Below are 23,466 nucleotides of genomic sequence, written 5' to 3' on the forward strand. Positions count from 1 at the left end.
TCGAGCATCTAACACCGTTAGTATCAATGCCATCAAAAAGTCTTAACTATAATCGGATTGGAGGGGTATCTGTGCTAAGAACTAGGATAATCCAATCCGGTCTAGGAAATAGTCTGTTGACCAAAGCTGTGAAGAGAGGCACGACATTTTACGGATTTTGGACAAGAGTGGAGTGAAGATCAGGTATATTTGCCTGCATTATCAATGACATCATGGAAGGAACGTTAGGAAAGGTGCGCCTGTGAATCGCATGATACGGGCTCGGCATAAACCCAACCAAAACGAAGTTGATGCTATTCACAACCATGACAAGGGTACCTGAATTTCATCTCCTCCGGCTAAATGAAAAAGGATTGATTCTTTTCTCCAATGTGAAGTATCTACGTATGATCCTGGATCCTAAGTTAAATTGGAGATTGAACGTAGAACTGAGGGTTAAGAAGGCCTGTATAGCCTTTTACCTCTGCAAGAGGACCTTTGTAGGGAAATTGAATTTCCGACCTAGGATGATTCTTTGGATGTATGTAGCCGTGGTGCGTCCCATCCTAAAGTAAGGTTCTAATCTGTGGTGGCAGGTGCTGGGCAAAAAGTATAATAGAACGAAGCTTAATTTGATTCAAAGAACTGCATGTGCAGATGCTACCAGGAATCTGCAGTTGTTCCCGACAATATTTCAATATACTCCTACACCTCCTCTTAGATCTACACGTTAAATACGTCTTAGAGTCCAGTCCTATCAGACGACGCGAGTATTGGACGGTGAAGCTCTAAAACCTAACAATCTGTAACATCCTACACGAACTCTAGGACTAGGACTTCTACGGACTACGCCACACGCAAGCCAAGCTTCGCAAGATACTTTGTTGCCGACCTTCCAGCCAGGGCAGAGTGGAAGAAGATCGGCTAGTTATGTTGCTAAGTTGTGACACTATTCTTTACTAACAGATTAAAGATGGTCGGTGAAGTTGGTGCGCGAGTTTCCTCGGATACACATAGCGTAGCTGATTTGTGCGATCTCCCAGGATTCGTAAGCGTATTCCAAGCCATTCTGAAAGCATGTCGATGGCTGGAGCATGACCCGAGCCCCAAGCGTAGCAAAGCCATTTTGACCGACAACCTAACCGCCATTAAAGCTTTGTACTCAATGGCGACATTCTCCAGGCTGAGTCAGTGCAGAAATTCGCTGAATGCGCCGAAAAGTCTGGGCGACACGCTTAAATTCACCCTCCTCTGAGTTCTCGAATATAGGAATATAAAGGGGAATGAGCGGACGGCTCTCTGTCGGCTGCAATCTACTTGCACTACTTAGCACCCGCTAACTTGGCCTGTTTATAACAAAACTCGATCGCATCAGCTTTCGATCGCACGGGGTACTAACCTATAGGCAGACTCGGCAAACCCAACAATTCGTATTATCGACGCTACGAAGAGGAGGGAGGCACTTCTTTGCGATTACCTAGCTCTAGTTAGAGCCCGATTACGGACACTAGACAAGTTCACTTCAAAACTGACAGAGGCGGCTATATCGCCCAAACTGAAGAAATTCCAAAATTTTTGTTTTGTTTTTTTCCCATCAATTGGTCCGTCCGCCATAATGTCGAAAGTGGACTCAGGGATCCTCATATCCCAAACAGAAATTTAAAAAATCCTGTTTGGGAAAGAAACCCGCGAAAATTCTGTGTTTCGCGAATCAATTCGTTCCATTTTACAAGACGGTTTGGACATTAAAAGGCCTTGGCGCTCAACTTTTTGGAACAACCTAAATTTTCTCCAAAAATTTAATTGCCTAACGGTTACTGAGTACTCATTCCGCAAATGTAGCAATTATAGCATTTTCATCTTACGTTACATACATTTCTGATAAACAAAAGGCAAAGCGTCGGACCAAAAACACTTCCTTAAGGAACACCTGTAAGTCGGCGCGATGGTTTTGAGAGTAGAGCGTCAGTCTCTCAATCCCACTGCACTGGGTCCGAATCCCAGTCGTCATAGATTTCTGTCTTTGTCTCGCTGCTGTGAGCTTATCACTTGCATAGCGTTAAGTGTGAAGATAACGAAACTAAAGCACAATACGACTGCGTCAATGTCCTATACTCCACTAAGAAGTGAAAAGGAAAAGATAAGTCTTTGAGCCGTTTGAATCCAAGATCTTTGTGCCAAACTTTATTACCAAAAAGGCAGCATTGCAATTTTTTTTTCTCAAAAGCCCTTCCACTGGCATTGTTGATACGATACGCCTGGCCCATCATTGAATGTTTGTTCCTAAAGCCAAATTGATGATTAGGAATAAGATAGCGCTCTCTATTGATTTTATTGAGGCCTTTTAGCAGCAAGTTCTTAAAAATCTTTGACATTAGGGAAAGTAGCGAGATTCGGCCGTATGAGGTTACTGGCAGCCTTCCACTAACAGTAATCAGAGAAAGAGGCAAACAAATTGTTTGGTTTTTAGCAAAAAGGGATTAAGAAGGCTGGCAGGGCCGAGTCTACCATTGGCGTTGAGGTTACCAATGCGGTAGTCGATCAAAGAAGGAATAAGGCGCGTGACATGCATAAAGATGAAAAATGAAGAAGAGTTATACATTGAGGAAAAGTAATTGTGTATAAAATATGTCGCACGATAATTGCGGCGAATGAACAGAGGAGCTTGCATATTTGATGAATGGAAGAAGGCCGACGTAAGATTAAAAGGGCTTAAAATTTCTGTAAGCCAATGCGGCCTCGACACTTAACTTAGATGTGAGTGACGTTACTGAAGCTCGTAGAATTTGTGAAATCAACATGACTTCCGGAAGTGAGATTCTTATGAATCTTATTGATGAACTAGATGGAGAAAGACCGCAGGGACGCAACAGAGGGTGGAACGTAGCAAGGAAACAGATTATTGAGAAGAGTACAAAAGTAATCGAGGGCTTCGTCATAAGTTAAAGAAATGAGGACGAGAATTTAACCCTTCGAAGTTGTCTTTCGAGAGTTGAACACAGCAGGTTTGCACACAGAATGGAAATTGATACGAATCATTGCGTATCGAATTCAAAAGCAAGATATTGAACATCACGAGCGATGTAAGCTGAAGCATCTAAAAATTAGGAAAAACAACACAAAGGCCATTTGGGGAGGAGAAAATCAAGAGTGCGATTTATGTGATTTCTGATAAGATTCAACTGAAGATCGGCGCAGGTCTTCATAAAGGTACACAAGGGAAGATAAGGGTGCAAGGAGTTACTGGGGAGTGGTAGAGAGCTTAGAACGTTAGACCACATGAGTATTGGAAGTTTAAGTCACCACAAACAACGAAGGGGCGAGAAAGGGGAAACCACGGTTAGACTATCCGGTAATTTGTCGCAGAATTCCTCGTAGAGAGGGAATGAAAAATGGACTTGAGTTGGCTAGAGAATTGTGCAGGGCAATACAGTCGTAATGAGAAGAGTGCGAGGAAAAGGTGGGTTCGCCACGGAAGGGAGACAGCGATTATGAGGCCTCCGCCTACAGTACCACCCAAAGCTGCACGATCTGTCACAGCGAAAGATCAAGTAGCTTTTGTGGAGCTCCAGCCAGGTTTCAAAAATTCAAATAATATGCTACTGATAAGACAGGGCAGATAGGTTAAAACGGAACAGATTGGTTCTTAATCCTCAAACATTTTGATAAAACAGCTTAAAACTAGTGAATGATTCGCTTATGTTAGATGGCAAAACAGGCCTTCTGCGGCCAAAAGGAGAATTGGGCGACGTCGTCGAAACTATTACATAGCGGGGAGTGCTATATTTTGCTAGCTTCTCACACGAAAGGTGCACCGGAGATAAGCAGATTTCGCCCCTGATGTAGTTGAGAATGTCGTCCACGAAATATATCGGAAAAAGTCATCCTGGATTCGAAACATTGTTTAGGGGATGAGACGACTTGCAGCAGCAGGCCGGTGGAGAAAATAGGATGATGATAGCTGCAGTTCACCACAACTATCACTGGTGGCACGTTGGACGTTCGACATCAATAAGGTGATCTATGTTGCTGCGTGGAGCTAGTATCATCGGCTGTCGATTGTGCCCATTAATAAAATATAGATATTGGAAGGAGCTTGATTTGAAGATTCATTTGGATTGACACTAACATTTGAAGTCCCACTGGGGTCGTGTTGAGCGTGCAGGTACGGTAAGTTTAGCGCTCGGAAGAAGTGTTAACCCCAACTTTTGCTTGGGCAGCAGACATGGAACGAAGTAGAAAGCAGAGAGGAATGCCTCAGCGGCCGAAGAGTAGAAAGGAGTTGTACGTCGGAAGAGACTTTCAGTGGCTGCAGAATTGAAGGGATCGTGTCGACTACCGTTGTTTATTGTAGGATTGGGAAAACTGGTCCTTGATATACAGTACTTGCGAAATGAATTGTTTTTTGCAAATAAACGTTTAAGAGTCTAAATTTGGACGTACAACATAATCGGCGAATGGAGAGATTTCATCTACAATGATGCCAGTAAGTTCTTCTTAAAGACACTGCCAAATTTGAGGGACGTATAAAGGACTTCTAAGTCATCAAAGCAAGTGGGATAATACACTATATTTAGTTTGTATATAATCCTATCACCAATTGATTTAGTTCAAGTAAAGAAATAAAGTCATAAATTTTATCTTCAGTTCACGTATGAATATCTGTGAAAGTTTCCATTACGAGTATGAGGTGCTAAGTCATTCTTGCAGTCTGCAGACATTAATGACTCGACTACGCAAGAACTTTGGATTAGATATATCCGACTTAGCAAAATTTGTTGATTTTATATTTTGAAATTGAAATATGTTCATGACATCAAAGTTGTAGCGATTATTTACTGTCATTTTCCCCAAAAACATTATCGGATAATCGGATAATTGGATAATCGCAAAGGTCTCCAATTTTAAAATCCCAAGTGTGCAGAGACCACGTAAACACCAATTGTTAAGATTGAGTGATCCCACTTTAAAAAATGTTTACCTGTTTTTCGATGGTTACGCATGACTAAGTAATGGAACACATAATAATGAGCTTAATTATTAGTCATATCTGAAGAGAGACTGGAGCGATTCATTGCCAGATAAAACACCTGCTGATGATGCATTCAAGACAATCTTCTGATTAGATTAAAATGTTAAAATTTTTGATAGATAAATATCATATACACCTGAAATTACTTATCACGATCAAATACAATTCGACTTATCATAGTCAACAGCGTAATCCTTTATCTATGTTAGGAACGTAAACTGAGTAATAAACCGAGAAAAAAAAGGCATTCATTGTAGGAAATGATAAACGATTTTTGTCAGATCAAAAGCAATAAAGAATTCCGATGAAAAGAAATGTCAAAAAATTAACGAAAAGGTAAATCCTCTTTTGAATTTTGTTTTCACTGGGCAAGTTTGATAAGACGAAATCATACGATAAAGTTTGATTGTGGCAAACTCGATGACAATAACGGCCTTAATATTGAAAGCCACCCACATGCTGAGTTCAATGGTAAAGTAGGCACTTTGAGTCAATAGAATCTGTTAATAGATTTGAAATGGCAAATCAAAGTTCATGATTTAATGGAAAGTCAAAAGAACACCAAAGTTCATTGAGCAAGTGACGAATTCTCTGTATGACTTTGTCAATTGTTCGATTAAAAATTATTAGCTGAAGGGGCAAACGACCCAATTAGGGTAAATTAAATTTCATGTTAATGTTCGATAATAGATTGTGAGTGCTTCAAAGTTTCGTTTAACACATTTTCCATAGTATTAACATATAAACACGTGACAATTCCGAAAAAATATTAAATTCTTCACAAAAAGGTGTAGATAATGGGCATAATTAATGTAGGGAAAAACAAAGGATTGATGTAGACACCGACTCAGGTCACCAATATGATTCGACGTTGGAAATATCAGTCAATCTTATTCATATCAGTAGATAAAATGCTTATCTAACTTCCGGCGCAAAATCGGCGCTACAAGAGGTTGACACAGTGGTACCAAGCAATGCTTCGTCAGAAATTCTAGCTGGAAGAATTATGAAGATGGAGCCCTCTGGTAGCGGCAATCTACCTTCACGAGTGAATGCCCTTTGTCTTTTCGAGAACATTCAAATAATAGACAGTGTCGATGGGCAGTCCTGAGGAAAACTCCTGGAGTGGAGTGCACCGTTCAGTTCGAAAAAGCCAGACAGCATTGTCTTTACTTCAGATTTACACATATTTATCTAGGAATACCATTCGGATGTCAGATACTTCATCTCAAAGGAAAGATGCTTAATTTCTCTCTGAAAAGAAGAGCGAAAGAAAGATAGCTTCAATTTGAAAGCCCCTAGGTTACCGCAGCGTCTCAGGGGATAGGTAAAGAAAGTGCTTGAACTTTGTAGTCTTGCAGGTTTCTCATTGGCTTCACTTCCCAGTTTCCTGCCTAGCCGATAGCACAGTCGGTCGATGAAGCTATTCCGAAAAAGTCTCTAATCTTGTCTACTTCTCGTGCGGGCAAAATTCATAGTCTCCTCAACAGACCACGAAGGGTAGCATAGCAGGGCAACCCTCTGACATCGATTCTGCCGTCGTCGAAGCACCAGTTCCCGCCGCTAAACTCAATCCAATTACTTCCTCCTGTCGCACCATTTGCTCTCTTTGCCTTCAGGCACTACTCCATCGGACGAGTAATTGGATAACATCAAGAACAAAATTGGCTTTCTTCATCACTCTCATGTGTTAAGCTTACAAATGAGAGCAAAATCCAACGTATGATAGCTTCGTTTAAAGTAACTTGTCCTTAAGGATTTGACTAATTCGCCAATCCGTCTTCCCAGCCGGAAGGTGCGTTCATCAAGCCTAACACGTACACCAATTCGTAGGTAAGTCTTAGGGCAGCCCGCGCTAACTCAACAACAAATTCATCGGTATTTCAAGAACCTGACTTGACGACCAAATATAAAACTTCCAAGCTCCCTGAAAGTACCCCATTTTTCGCTGGGTCATATACGTCCATCGGCAGTGGAGTTCTAAAAGCATTCAAACATCCACTCGTCACTTCTTTCCCTTTCTTCCTCTGCGGAGATTTGAACCTCTTGATCATCATCATCAACGACGCAACAGCCAATATCCGGTCTAGGCCTATCTTAGTAAGGAACTCCAGTCATTCCGGTTTTGCGCTGAGATCCATCAGTTCGAACCTCTTTTTCGCAACTGATCTAATCATCTTCGTTTGCCAATTTCTTCCCCAACCCTCTCTTCCTTTACGAATCTCCACCAAAAACGCGTTTGAATGCCCCCTCGATCACTTTCTTTTCAATCTATTTGAGCGTTATCTCTCCATATTTGCCTGTTCATCCCCAGATCTCAAAATCAACGCTCACTATCCAGTCCTTGAATTCGAAGCGAAGTTTTGCCGATTCAAATTCTACCTTGCTCAAAAATCAGCTAATTTCGATTTTAATAGGTTAGCTTTGGCATCAATCAACTGGCACCGCATATGATCTAACTTAAAGTGCGACCAAACTCTCGACACATCCTTTCCGATCTCCTCCCCAGTTATGTTCCTTCTTCTTCAACAATTGGTTCACCAAAGAAGATCCATAAAATTCGGGTGAAACATGAGCTACGGAAGAAGTTTCTGTCTTGTAAAAATGTAATTGGCCTTCCTCATTTCAAGGCTGTGGGTTCCTCTTCTGTGAATTCAATGATTGAAATAATCGATACTTGATGAGCATAAGCGATACTTGATGAGCATTGAGGTGGCTCGAGCTCGCGCTGATTTCAAACCTTTTGGGCCCCACGCTCGTCATTTTCGTAACCCTATTCAATTTTTCTCCGCTTTTCACAGCTTTGCTGACTCAAATATTAATTTCCAAAAAAACAATCCCAAGACCTATTCGGTTCTTCCATTTTTACCGCCTTGCACGCTGCACCCTTTATTCAACTTCTAGATTCAAACTGTTCTGATTCGTTCATCGCTCCTGTCCGAACTCCTTTCTTAGTTGAGCTCTTCCTCGTTCATTAACTCGACAACAATATCAGATCTTGTTCCGATAGCTTCTTAACCTCCACCTAGCTAACTGGAAATAATACATCTCTCTCCCTTTATGCATTTTTTTTTACAAAAGCCTCGAAGAATGATATTTTCCTCACAATTCTAAAGAGGTCCTTATTACATCTTTTCAAAAAGTGGAGACTCTACTCCAGCTGTGAACTACCGCCTTATCTCCCTATTTCCTTCTTGTTCCAAAATCTTCGTCTCCAACTTCCTTGCTAAATGTCTTAACACACGATAGGAGGTAAACTTCATTTATATCGACTTCTCTAAATCCTTTGATCAAAAATAAAATATTCCAGTCCAAATTCTGTCTGCTCAGCTTCCCCTCCCCAAGCATAGCATGATTCGCCTGCTACCTTTCTAACCATTTCTGCAGAATTTTTGTTTGGAATTGAGGAAGCCCTGAGTCTGCCATCCACAACGGAACAGTTGGATAGAAATTGGGTCCGTGGGTTCCTTTACGGTTTCGTCCAGGACAGAAATCGCTCACCAGACGCTGTTAGCTCCATTATATTAATCCGCAAATCGTGATAGATGCGAATTATATTCACACGAAAAACCACCTAGTATTTCTGGCCTAAGCTTTGAAGCTACGTTTTATTTGGAATTGAGACAGCCGTGTTTCCATGGACCAGAACAACGGGGAAAAATTTCTCTCCAACTTTGGCGTCCTCAATTCCAAACCAACATTATTTCAGTTTCGGCCGACTTAGGCGGCTTTAGCTCCAATCATGGAGTGTTTGGGGATTGATATAAGGGAGAGAATAACATTTGATAACCACTTTGGTCACGCTCTTCCTAGGAACACAGGGAGAGACAGCGTCTAATGAATTACCTATGTTTTCAAAGAAACCGTAGTCGTCTGTGTATTTCTTCAATTTGGTTTCATGGTTACTCGTCCTGTTCCTCCTCTTTTTTCTCTGGAGTCCCAATACTAGACCCCGTAGTATTCCTATTTGTTATTATTCCCTCTTTCCTCTTCAGCTGCCGGGGACCTCCGCTGGACTGTGCTCTCTTGCAATCTAACCTAAATACTCTGGTGGGTTGATGCTCGGTGAATAAGCGGATACCAAATATTAACATCAGCAGATGTCCTTCGATGTGCAACTGACTTAAATTCTCCCCAACTACTCTTGATGGACAACTCCTATCACATGCGAGCTTGTGGGCTTACCAAAATCTAGGTGTATCCTTAGATGATAAGCTTCATTTCAATTCCTACTTTGTCGACATCATCAATCGCCCTTTCAAAATATCTGGTTTTATCCTACATTCCTTCAATCCTGCTTGCTGGGTGTCTCTTCTGAAACTGTGACTGCCTCGCTCTTGAAGCTGTACAGCGCAAATTCACACTATCCCTCTTTTCATAGAAACAGCTTTCTCCGTGCAGACTCCTGATATGTGTAGCCTTTTCAAACCCTGTAATTGTCTGATGGACGGATATTATTTTCCACATTGCCTTCCGTAGTACACGTCGACATTCTTGGAGTTTCCTTCGCAAACAATTAGATTGCGTCTAAACTGTGTGGTGATATGTAGCTCCTGTAACTGCAGTCACTTATGAGTTACAGTATGAGTGTCAAATTGCACGGTCAGAAGGTCTGCTTTCATGTTATTGGTTTAAGTGACGGAAGAGGTCCACTATGGAAAATTAGTTTGGAACGTCAGCGCAACTTATTGAAACAGGCCATTGCTAAGCTAACTCAAATCAACCTTAGAAACTTCATTCTGAGCAGGCTGAGTCAAGGCACCCGCAATGCCACTATTTTGAGGTTTGCCAAGCCATAAACCGATCTGAGGTCAAAAAGAGAGGTTCATGAATAAAGAAAAGTAGACGAAAATTCCTTTCCAATTGGTCCAGTCGGCCATCAACTGGAGCAGAGTCAGGACCCTTGCAATTCGGAAACTGATCTGGAAAACTCTACGAGACGAATAAACCCGCCTCGTTGTTGGCGTACGGTATACCATCACCACTACGGTGGCTCGCTGCGGCCTTATTTTTACAGCAAGAAGCAGGCAAACCACCTGTACTGGCACATTGTTGTTGCATCAACAGCTTCTCTTCGTTCCTTATTGTGATGATCATGAGCCCTTTCTCAATTCCACAAAAGGGTTCTGATCCATTATAGCGCTCAATATTGCCTGAAAACCAGAATATTCAGACAGTTTATTGATGTGTTACCATACCAATCTAGAGTTCACCTGATTGGACCTAAGCAGCTTGATAGCCGCCTGATTGTTGGTTAGGAACACAAAATTTCCCTTGGAAGTTAATTTAGGCGTAACTTTCTATAGGGGTTGTAATAGGTTTACGCACTAGCCGCAAGGTACGTCGTCGGAAGATCAACTGAATTATTCCCCATCATTAAAAAACTAGCCTAGAACCGTTTGACAGATTACTTCAGACTAGCCTTCCCGCTCTCCAGCCTTCAGGAACCTTTAAGTCGTAGAATTCCTTTCACCAAAAAGGAGGGCAGAGAAGTAAGAGAATTGTTAGTTCAAAGAACCAGCGCCTCTGACAATGTTCCCGAAGAGGGTTCCCCTCTGTTTTCGAGAATTCCCTGACGAATCTCATTCCACTTTTGACAAGAAAAAATAAAGAGCTGGTCAACGTCGACCATCGTCCCATTGCATAATACACATCCTGTCTTCCCAATATTATACAGATATAATTGAAAACATCCATGCCCTATGAAAGAACAAGGAGAAAATCAATCTCATAATGCTTTCGGTTCAATCACGAACTGCCAAGAGAATTGTCACTCATTCAGTATATGCTACGTTTTTCACGAACAACCACCTTCTTTGAGTCACCCCCCTTGTGTTTTTAGATTGTTTTAGGTTTCTTAGCAAAGAGACAGTGCAGTAGGCAGACGCCAACCGCAAAGCTCTGTACTTGCGCAAGGCGCTTATGATACACCTCCTTGACAAGAGGATCAATCGATACCCCGCGCCGTAGAGCACTCATAAAACGACGTCTCCTGCTAAAGGTAGGGGCCCACCGTTTGACATTACCCGAATTAATGCCAAAATTTCTGCTACAGCCCCGTCCGCTATTGCTTTGATTTAGTCATCTTTGCGTCGACCGTGAATTCAAGGTACTTATTCATTGGTTTTGACTCAACTCGAAGATCGCCATGGTACGCACGTTCGAAATTCTCTTTTTGGTTCTGATGGTTACTTCGGTTTTTTTCCGGTGCAAGGCTGGAAACGTGACTGGTCATTCCTCCGCTTAACCATCACATCAATATTCCACGCTTGCGCTTGTTCAACAGTCCCGTCTGTCAACAACTACCAGTGAATTTTCTAGCAAGACGAATCTTAACGTAGAAAGTTTTCCAGAAATCTGGGATTAGGATGGATCCCTGTGCTACCCCCTATGTAATTTTCATCCTCCTCCGTTTCTTCAGCGTCTCATAGAGCAGAGAGCAATCTTTCAGATAGTAATTCATGAGCACTTGCACTCCGTTGCATATTAATTTATACGATGCCGATCATGTTAGCCGCGTGCTAGCTCTTTCCAGTTTCAGCCTGAAGACCTGATACTGCTGGTAGGCTTTCCTTCCCCTCCTTGCGTCTGTATGTGAAGATGAAGAGAAGTGAACCCCAAAGGGACCTTCAGGGATTCCGTTGAACATGTTCTCATAGTCCTAGTCAGACATACAATACAGTGCAAGGATCTCGATGAGGTAACATCCAGAGAAGAGATCTGCACTGCCTTGAAGCAACAATTCAAGCTGGAGGAATTCAGCGAAGAATCTATCGAGAGCCTAAGAAAAGCTTATGGCGGTACTCAAACGGCCACAATGCGACTGCCAGTGGAGTCAGCGCAGAAGTTGTGGGCCGTGGAGAAGGTCCAGATTGGATGGGTTGTTTGCCGACTAAGGGAGCAGATCTCTTTGAATAGGTGCTCCAAATGCCTAATGTTTGGATACTTCGCAAAGGCATGCACTAGCGGCATTGATCGATGTCGAAGGTGTGGGAAGAAAGGACATATTGTGAAGGAGTGCAATAGAGACCCCAAATGCATTTTGTGCGAAGGAACGGAGAGACGGGACAATCGGCATATTGCCGGAAGTGGTAAATGCCCGGAATTTAGGAAGACGTTAACTACAGTGAAAAAATGAGGTTAATACAAATAAACCTTAATCATTGCAGGGTCGCACAAGATTTGCTTGCGCAGATCATTTACGAATCCTCGATGGAAATTGCTATCATTAGCGAATCGTTCAGAAATATTTACAGTGGTGTATGGGTCACAGATTCGACGGCGTGCGGTCGTCAAGCCATACAACATAGCATGGGTCAGGCGGCTATGCCCCACCGACCTTCACACTGCCAGAGTTTGAAGACCTATTAGACGATCTTTTTCACGACGCAAGGAGACGAGGTCCAAAGGTGATAGCCGGTGACTTTAATGCGTGGGCTATCAAGTGGGGCAGCAAAGAAACTAACGCTAGGAGGCGGTAATTATTAGAAGCATTCGCCCAATTGAATGCAGTTCTGGCCAACGAAGATGACGTAGACACTTATTGGAAAGGGGGATCTGGTTCAATTCTAGATCTGACTTTTGACAGTCATGCGCTGGCACATGACATATCGTGGCAAGTTAGCGAGGACTTCACGTACAGCGACCACCAGTCAATCACCTTTGAACTAAGGACGGAGCCACAAGGCAGGAGACCCGCACCGAAATCCAAAGGAAAACCAGGATGGTCTGCAATAGCGATGAATGAGCAAACATTCATCAAGGTGTGGTTAGACCTGTCTAGAAAAGCAGGCACCTCCACGGATAGAGGTCTCCATGTTACACAAAGCATCTCTAAAGCATGTGACGCGTCCATGCTTAGGAGATGCTCATTCCCCACTAGAAAACCCTATTATTGGTGGAATAGTAAACTTGCCAGCCTTCGATTGATTTCCCACAGAGCCAGACGAACGGGGCAATAGGTAGGATCGATCAAGGGCAAAAGGAGTATGCCTATAGAAAAGCTCGAAAGAACCTCAAGCTTGCCATCGAGAGGAGTAAGAGGGAATGTTTTACGGAGCTCTGTTTGAAAGCGGACATAAATCCGTGGGGTAGCGCCTATAAAATCGTGACAGGATGATCCAGAGGTCCATCATCCCCGCTGATCACGTGCCCTATGCTCTTGTTGATGATAATCAAGGGGTTATTTCCCCCGGGTCTTGACGGCATACCGAATAAATCCTTCAAACTTGTCGTCAAATGAAAAAGAATATGTTCGAAACCTGCATGGTCCAAGGGTATCTTTCCTGCGCCATGGAAGCGGCAAAAGCTGGTGCTTTTGCCTAAGGCTGGCAAACCTCCAGGAGAGCCGTCTTCCTATAGACCCATATGCCTTCTAGACACTATGGGGAAAATGTTAAAGCGGGTTATTTATAATAGATTACTCCCAGTCGTTGAAAGCCAAGGGGGCTTTTCAAAATGGTTACTGGCTTGGCCAAAAATGCAATTCACGGAAGGGGTTGTACCAGCAAATATTGTATGGTGGTGATCCCGGATGTGAGGAATGCATTCAACTCGGCCAATTGGAACCCCACAGGGCTCTGTACTGGGCCCACTACTGTGGAACATCATATATAATGATGTACTTAACCTTCCGGTTCCGGAGAAGGCGCCGATGGGTTACGCCGACGATATAGCACTGGTTGTGGCCGTAAAGCATCTCGAGGATGCTCAGTTGTACTTAAGCGAAGCAATCAGTGTTGTTAAGGCTTGGTTAGAGAATACTGGGCTGGCACTCGCATAGGTGGGGCGGTTTTAGTGGGTAAAAATCCCACACTCTGGCGTGCCCAGGCCAGAGTCTTTTGAAGATTTCCACCTCCTTAAAAAAAACACAAACCAGTCTTTGAAGTTTGTGAATTCCCTGGCCGTTGGGCCGAGTTAGATTCTGTCTGCCATTTTTTCCCTACCGTAGACCTGAAAATCATCAAAGCTCTTGTAACTTTCCTACATATGTCTCCGACGTGCGCCTTACACTGTAGTTTTTGGTCTAGCGTAATTATCCGCCAATGAGATGACACGTCCATCCTATGTTAGATAATATGACCTCCAGATATAACAAAATTTTGATCCTATCATGATAGTTCACCGTGACTTCTGTAATTCCCTTTTATACGAAATAAATCTAGCATTAAATTCTAACTTGTTCCAGATAGATTACGTTGATTGTTTCTAAATGGACTGTATAGTTTCTCTCTACAACTGATAAGGAAGGGGAAATGGAAGTTAATCACTGGCCAATTTTGAAAATAAAAATAATATTTCAGCCAAGTTTAACTACGTTTGTGTGAGTCATTAGTATTTTGATCGCTCCAAAATGAATCACTGATAGTTTGAGGAATGTAGAATCTAAATTCATGGAATTCACGTTTTATTAAAAGATAAGAAAATATTTGAAACACTTTTTTCATTGACATTTAATAGGGGTCTTACTCAAGCTTTGCAAAATGATATAAGAAAGAGAATATGCATTGCTTCCACATTTCTCTGGGGCATATAAGAAAACAAATAATACAATAACAGTTGTGTGGAAAGCTTTGTAAGAGGCTGTCTGTGTCTGAAAGAAAATGGCCCCGAATGGTTTTGAACTGATTTCAATAATATTTTCGTCTCCCCGCGCCGAGTTTACGCTCAGATATAACAATTTCCATTTCTTTGTTTTATCGAAATTCGAGCCCGAAGCAACCATGCAAGTGATACAAGTCTTACATAATCATCAGCAGTTAAGCACGATAAACTTTGAATAATTTCGTATCTACTTAAAATATATTTTATTACTAGATACAATTTTTAAATTAAGATTGTAGGATCTTTCCTCGTAGTAAATTGACCTCTGATACTTCCAACCATCTTTTAGCTTCTTTATCACCCGAACTCTCTTTCTGGGCTGCATTTCGACTTTACCCCTCAATTTGTACAACAATTTCCACTTTACAACTATCGCACACTCAGAGTTTGTTTTGAGTTTATCTTTTTATATCATCTCTAGCCGCAAAAGCAAGACATTATGCTTTTACGATGGTTGAAAATGCTGAATAATAGTGAAACCACGTAAGCTGGTTTCCGTCTCATTAAGTTCGTCAAGCATTTTTAAACAGAATTGACGCAATCTGCATTTTTTTCCAAATAATAAATACTTTTCGTTTGCGATTTGGTTACTAGATTCGGAATAGTTTCAAAACAAAGATTGAATTCCTCTTATTGATGGAACATGTTAAATAAACAAGGCACGTGAAGACTACAAAGGTGCTAGGGGCTTCACTTATTCTTTATTGAAGTAATCAAATCCAGGAGGGGTGCGACAATACAGAGACCGTCAACGCCCTAGGTCATAACTCCACCAGATATTCACAGATTCGAATCAATTATACAAGACGGACCTGTACAATAGACATAGTCGGTAAAGCAATGTATGGCTCCTGTATCTGACAGTATCTTTGCTACAATTTGAATTTAAACTATCTGGCCTTGATCTGAATTTCAATCTACCAGTAAAATCAAAGGAAAATTCCATGTTGAATTTTCAGGACAGAAGTAGCGGGCACTGGTCCCTGAATTATTCAAACAAGCACCAGAATATCAATGAGAACGAAGGAGTCCAATGTTAGTCAAATCACAATTTTTTGCAGACCATGGGTGCTGAAAACCCCTTGGTGGTCACGATTATCATTGAAGTGTTGGTTCCTGGAATTTTATTTAAACGAGGTCCAAGCACTGCCAAATTATTAACATAATTCTTAAGCAATTCTGCGTAACGTTTCGGGGCGAATCTGTTGTCGGAGTTACCTTTAAAGCATGAATGCTAATAGAAATATTGCCGATTTAGGTATTGGAATTCTTGTTTCCGATCATTTCACTTAAGGGCATGTAAACACAGGAGCGTCCTTTGTTACTTGTTCTAAGGTAGTTGCACTTTTGCAAGGCATTCTAAACTTTTATTAATTGGACTCACAGGTTACCCTCGTCATGACTTCAAAAGGCAGAGATGATCCACCATCTAATGAGTTGCTTCTGCCCTGGACCAAACCTCAGTCGTCCTGACTGATTCCGACGATATTTTCATTTGTTGGAAAGTCCAATTTTCTTCCGGATCAATTTCGAACCTGACGAACTTCTTTGGGGCTTGGGGACGTCTTACTGTGACGGTTGGACTTTCATTTCAATGTCATAACTCCAACCCCATAATTCATCACTTGCCCTAAGTAAGTTTTTATCTCCTTTTGAACGATCAAACAGTTCCTGACAAACTTGGGGATATTTGGTTTTTTGGTCGTCCGTCACCAGGCCTTGTGAAAAGGTCCAGCAGATATCCCACACTCTTTACCAGGTTGGGTCAATGAGGTGAGCCGCTACTCCAAGCACACTAACCTTTTGTGAGATCCATTGTAGTGTTTTCTATGTTCATCACTTTCGTGAATCTGAAAACGTCTCCCAGGGACATAGAATGTGCAAATTCTTCGCTGAAGAGAATTCTCTTCCATCTAATGTCTGATTCCGTGTAGCTCCGCTCCTTCTCTTCGCCAGATTAGTTACATATAGCCATGTGGTAGTTTGAGATCAGGCAGTGTCCTGGCGCCAGACAGCTTTTAGGAATATCGAAATGATGGACCTCGGTGCAAAACCGGGATGTCTGGACTTCCTTATTAAGGCAGGCCTAGACCGGATACCGGTGGTTGCGCCGTTGATGATGATGAGTGTCCTGATAAAAGCCCTATTAGGGTTTTCATGTCCCCTCTCCTTTCTTACGGGATAGCGAAAATGCCGTCCTAGAGGCCCCGGTTTTTTTCACAAAGATGTTTGCTTGCCGGCAAGAACTCAAATTTCTTTATTCAGTTACGTGAACCCTTGCAAATTCACCCTTGAGACCAGACTTACCAGTGGATGCCCTAACACCACATACTGGTTCTGGTCTCACCATTGTGGAGCCAGTCTGCCAGCTGCCTCATTGTCAGTGATGGTCGAGCACCCTGGTACCCATATCAAATTTCAGCAGCAACTGGTGGCACCTCCACACCAACTGCCATATTGTCATGCCACTAATCGCCGCGACGTACACGAATGTGCTCAATACGTATTCCTTTTCGGATATCGCCTTTTCAATTTTTGCCGCAAGCTGGTGAAGTGAGGTTTTTCAATCCTTTTTGTAGAAAGGAAGTTTCAACGATCGGTCCGAAGCCTTTTACGACCGTGTAGATGTGTTTCCTTAGTTTGGGAATAGATATCACCTTCGCATCACGCTTGGAATATACGTATATACTAAGCATGCAGCATATATTCCAAATTTGTGATAATAAGGCAGCCATTCCTGCACATTTGCTCGAGTTGGGAGTTCGTAAAAACGACTAAAAGGGCTAGACATTTTTGGGCTAACAACCTGGAAATTGTGGAACTTTACTGACACCGAAACGCCAACAATGTCTCGGATAAGGAGTGACCGTACACCAAAAGCCTTTGCCTATCGCAAACGGACTAGGAGTTGTCTCGTGGATGAGCGTAACAAGAGAAGCGCTAGCATGGACTTCGAAAAGAATTCCTTATAACAATGACTTGTTTTCGCTTACGTGTTGCGCCCGGTACTTCTTGCAGGGTTTAAGATCAACCGCTTGTATAATTCAGGTCGCCCGACAATGGAATAGCTGTCTTGCTGATTGGACGGCAGATACCCTGTATAACCCGCCTGAAAATATCGGTGAGTATTGGAACGTCATCAAAAATACTCTTTTGTCGAGAACTAGCAGGTCGTCGACCACGTCCAGAGGGGACGTCTCAAGAACGGATCCGTGGACATCAATGATTGACCGTTGCGAGCGATGTCAATCATGACGCGCTCGAACTGATACCGTGCAGTCAGCGTACTGGACGCTGCCGCAGATAACACTAATTTCAGAACCTTATACTGCATTACAAAAAACCTTGCATGTGGTCGGAAATCTTTCAATGGTCATATGAGGGACGTTAACGTTCAACTCCTGATTCACCATAAGGAGCATCTGAAAAAGTGGGAAGAAGGCTTCACCACGATTCTTAATCATATGACATCGGCCTCTTGTGGATAAAATAATCATGGAACAGACCAAAGAACACTTCGGATGAGTAGACTGGTTTCTGCTCCGAATCCTCCTGCATTGGCCACATCAACACCCTACGAATCATTTCGGCACAGTATGCGAAGTCTAAATCTCCAGCTCACTTGTTCTTCATCGATTTCGAGGAGACTTTCGACAGCGCCGACACGGAGTGTTTTTGAAGTGTCCTGCATAGCAGGGACATTCCAAGGGAACTGACAGTTATTAGAGTGGCATTTGATGATACAAAATGTTATCTGCGACGTATCATCGGGGTACGCTGGCTTGATGCAAACTGTGAACGAAGGGGCGCAGGCGTTTTTTAAGCACTATGCCCTATCAATTGGTGAATCGTCGTCGTCGAGCCTCTACAATCCATTTCGGGCCTTCAGGATCCCCATTCAAGAATTCCGATCCATCGATCGCGTCCTCCTATTTCGAAAACCGAGCAGTTATGTGCGGGAAGATTTTAGGCCTTTTGGTGAAATTTCAGGTGAAGTCATTAAATGATTGGCCTCCTGGGCGATGTTGAAGACGACTTCGACACGTTCATAATCATTACGCTCAACTTTACTAATATTGACAAGTTTAAGGTCTTCAATTGTACCCATAAACTCTACCGGTAGTAGGCCCTGTCGACTAGGACAGGGCAACACGCCCTTGAAAACGACGGATTATATAGGGTCGATCCTAATTGAAGGTGGGTTGTTGATGACGTGATTTAGAAGGGGTGCAATTGTATCGATTTCAATGGAGAGCAAAGGGCTTGACCGTGACGCGACTGCGGAAGAGTACAAGTTTGAAGCGAAAAGGACCGATCCATCTGTTCGGAGGATGCAGGGCTCATGAGCTTAGACATCGCTGAGGCAACTAGCTGAGACTCAGCCAGAATCGACTGAAGTGTGGCCGAAGAAAGATCAATCGGACCAACTTTTTTCCTTTAGTTGCGGTTTCATTAAAGGCGTTGAGGATCTGGAATTGAAGCTTTTAGTTTCCAGTGCATCTGAATCTAGCTGACGCCAGGGGTTTTTTGGGCCTTGGAACCCCTGTCTGGGAGTTGCTTGCTGGTCCCAACCATACTATGGCACCGGCACTCGGTTCTTGGGGTGTGCTGCAGCATGGGGGGGGGGGGGGGGAAGGTGATTGCATTTACGCACAGAGTGTTGGACTCCCGTAACGGTACGTCGTCGGACTACCAACTAAACACCTCCCCATCGTCAAAGAGCCAGGTTGGAACCGTTTGCCACATTAATTCGAACTCTCCCCCTTTGCGGAGCCTTCAAATCAGGGAATTCCTTTCACCAACGGGAGGGGACCCACCCGCAAAATTCCCCGTCTCTGTACTTGCGCGACGAGGTTACATATACCTCCTTGTCAAGAGCGTCATCTTATACCTATGCGCCGTAGAGCAGGACAGACTGTCTTGAACTCATCGGGAGACGTAGGACCTCCAATATTTGCCATTAGTCTACGTAATACCGAAACTCCAGCTGCAGCCTTGTTCCCTGCTGCTTTGATTTGCTCAAAAAGGCTCACCTTTGAGTCAAGAGTTAGCCCGAGGTATTTTACCGCTGGTTTTGACTCGATTATCGACTCGCCAAACGATATGGGACGCAGGGTCCGAATTCCCTTTTTAGTCACTTCAGTTTTTTCCAGTGTAAGGTTGAAACAATGTCATCTATCCGCTTACCCGTCGCATCAATATGCCGAGTCTGCTTTGCGCCTGTTCGACAATGCATCCAGCAACAACCGCCGCGACATCATCTGCATCACCGACTAGACTATCATAGGTAGCGTTCCAGGGGTGGATCCTGTGCTACTCCGGCGTGAAGTCCGTCCTCCTGTGACCCAGTAGTGTTTCATAGAGCAGAGAGAAGTTCCTCAGATAGTCCCTCAATATCCGTGAGAGATAGTTCAGCACGTGGAAAGTATTGTCTAGTGTGCCTAGAATGTCTTTCCATCTTACGGAATTAAAGGCATTTCTAACGTCAAGCGCTATGAGGAGCACCACCCGTCGAGTTCGGCGTCTATGTGCCTCCGCTCGTGGAACAGCATCCACAACGCGGATGACAGCATCAACTGTGGATCTAACTGCTCTAAAACTAAATTGCCGGGGAGATAAATCTCCAACAGCGCGTATCGCTTCAGCGAGTCTACTTTTGATGCGCTTTTCGAGCACTTTTCCAGGAGTGTCAAGCATACATAGTGGGCGATTTGAAGACGGCAATTCGGGGTTGCCTTTCCCTTTGCGGTCCAGCGCAAGCTCCGGCACCTTCCATCGAGCAGGGAAAGTGCCCCCTTTCAGGCAAGCGTTGTATGGGCCGAGCATTAGGTCTGGGCGGTGTTAGAATACCAGTTTGTATACCTCTGCTGGAATACCATCGGGTCCTGGTGCCTTCTTGCTTTTCATAGAGGGCTGCCTGTTCCAAATCTTTTATAGAGAAAAGGGGGCAGTCCTCCGCGCACTCCGCGCCGACCTCATCATCCCATACGAGGTACGCGGGAAATAGTGCTCTTACAATGGGGTTCACCTGCTCGGCCTTAAGTAAACAGGGTTCCCGCAGAGCCCCGATTTTTCGGCTTACCAGTTTGTAACCGGCCCCGGTCCCCTCGCCGACCAGATCCTGCCAGCAGCGAGCTTTGTTCCTCTTTATTGCACTGCGGTGTCTCCTTTTGGCTGATTTGTACTCCGTCATTATGGTACATGGCTAGTCCCGGTCGCTTAGATGTTGTGTTAAGCGACAGAGCCTGTGGCACTCCTTCCGGAGCTCTGCGATTTCCACTATCCACATCCAATACATAGAAGGTTTGCCACGTCTCGATGCCCTCCCGGGCATGGAGGCTCCACAGGCCATCGTTATCAGGTTCATAACTGAATTTACGCGCCCGGGAGTACCCTCCAGCGCGGCTCCACCTGCTCCAAGAGTTTCGACAAACATTCCATGCACAGGAAGTGCGTCGGAGTGGCGCACACCGTATCCACCACTTCGAAGGCAATGTATTGATGGTTGCTTGCCGAGAAGTCTTCCAGAACTCGCCACCCGTCTACCAGCGACACCAGTGATTCTGACGCGAAGGTTACATCTGGAAAGTTTTACTCGAAGCACGCGCGCCGGAACGTTCGGGTGGATATAGTGTTTAGAACTACAAGCCCTGTTTTCGCCGCCATTTCCAGAATTCGTTTCCCTCTGGAGTCTGTGTGAGGCATGCCCCATTCAAGTGCCCTAGCATTGAAGTCACCTCTGACCAGGATTCGCCCATCTGTGCCTAAGATAGCGTCCTCCAAAGCATCAAACCTGCGTCGAAAGTCCGGCATCGTCTCATTCGGAGTAAGATAAACACTAAAAAACGTTATCCCTGAACACCGAATCCAGACAAAGCCGTCCCCTCGGCTTTGGGTAAAAATCTTAAGGAGGGTGCTGCCCCGAACCCAGATGGTAGCGGTACCTGATATGTCAGGGTGACAGGCAACTGGGTCCTTGTTTTGGTACTGCTGACTGATGAGTACTAACGAAGGACCACCTTAGGCAGGTGGCTCGGCAGCTTTGGCGGGTTGCCAAACACACTTCAGGTCGAGCCAAAACTTGTTTGCAAATACATCCCAAAACAATTGACGAGTTTCGTCTAAAAATTAAATGGAAAAGGTCCTTATAACCCTAAAATGAATTCAAAGGCTGTAATTCCATGAAATGCATGACAGTCTCTCTTTAAAGGGCAAATCATTGACCTCATTCAAAATCTATTCAATCATTCACTTGTCCCCGATACTGCAGCACTCTTATGTCATCCACTTTCTACTGGATTAGGCCGAGGTTAGTGTATTTAAACTTTTTAATGAGTTTTCATTGGAATTTCGATGCATGTGGGCAGACAGCGACTCAAAATAGATAGAAATTAACGTTCTTCCACCTAACAAAGCTGAACTTCGAGAAGGGTGGAGGCAGCAGGATCTAAACATAATTCAAACAATTTGGACATGTTAGATGGCAAAACGGCAGGAATCTACCACTTTCTGGGCTGAAATAAGGGAAGTGAAGGAGGACTATATTCGGATAAGTTCAATGCTTTCCTTTAACAATCTAAGAAGCTAATGAGATACTTTGCAAAGATGGTTCTGTCCAAGTATTCCAATGGAAATCAATTATTCTTGATAAGAAAGGAGCTGAGAGGTTGCTTCCAATACGATGTCCTTCTGAAAGATAGCGTAGGAGATGAGAGCCAGACCCCTGACGGGATCATCTGAGCGCGAAGTTGTGTAAAAACCGGCAAATTGTTGAGTCACGAATTCGTCACTAAAAATCTTTTAACTCGCATCAACGAAACTGCGAAAATTCGCACCTTTTTCCTTATCTAATCGTGAAGATGTGGATGATGTACTGAAAGCGTCAATCATAGAAGAAGAAACGCGTAACTCGCTTCGTTTATTTACAATTTTGGAGTAAAATTCCAGAGGATATTGGGGGTTTGGTATTCAGATTTCGTAGATACTTTCCATGCGAGCAGAGCCATCAAGATGAGTTCTTGAAACATCGTTGACCTCACTCGAAAGTGCGTATTTATTCATTTGGCTCCGACGTTTCTCTATTTTGAACCAAGGTCGAGGCTGGAGCTGGCGTAGTTTGATTTTTTAATGAATTTCCATTCGAGCTTTGATGTAAGTGGGTAGCTGGGGCTCAAAATAGATTGAGAGCTGAAGCTGGAGGCACGCGGAGGCAGCAGCAGTCAATCCTTCGAAAGCCTTCGATTGATGAGTCCACACCAGGACATTCCTCCGACTCGGTTGGGTGCGGCGAACGGATTGTTGACCCTCTGTTCCCAGCAGAGCACGAAAAAGCTGCGTCAAACTAATAGATTTGAGCCCAGTCCACCTCTAAATAATTTGGGCATTGCGTGTGGAGCCGTTCCTCCTGTCTTGCATAACGAATGAGCCGCACACCTCGGATGTAGATCGAAACGGTCACAACACCAAATTCTAGTCCGTCCACGCTCCCCTACGCAAGCAAATTGACAATTAGCAATTCGCAATTGGGTTCCAATCCCAAAGCGTCCGCCGATAATCAAATTCTGAATTGCATCCGCATTAGGCGATGCGACATTCGCTCCGACATAGCCGACGAGCCCGTCCAAGGTCCTTCGCGTGCTTCCGTAATCGAATTTGCCCTAGCACAACACAACTCGGAGCCAAGTGCTCGCCGCCAATGTGCATACGCAATCAGTCTACGCTCCATCGATTTTCGCTGCCAAATTGGCGAGCAACAGATTGATGGGAGTTTTTGCGTCTAATTCGCGGAGCTACGGTCCCAAGACAATCGCTCCAGTTGGCGGCCAGATAACCTGCTCCTGATTAGGAGCTCG

General features: G+C 43.8%; 1 protein-coding gene across 3 annotated transcripts in view; it reads right to left on the reverse strand.

The window, feature by feature from the left end:
- LOC119650584 (NPC intracellular cholesterol transporter 1) overlaps window positions 1-23,466 on the reverse strand; it is a 68,245-nt gene that overhangs the window by 43,625 nt on the left and 1,154 nt on the right. The window lies entirely within an intron of this gene.

Source organism: Hermetia illucens, chromosome 3, assembly GCF_905115235.1.
Source record: "Hermetia illucens chromosome 3, iHerIll2.2.curated.20191125, whole genome shotgun sequence".
NCBI lineage: Eukaryota > Metazoa > Arthropoda > Insecta > Diptera > Stratiomyidae > Hermetia > Hermetia illucens.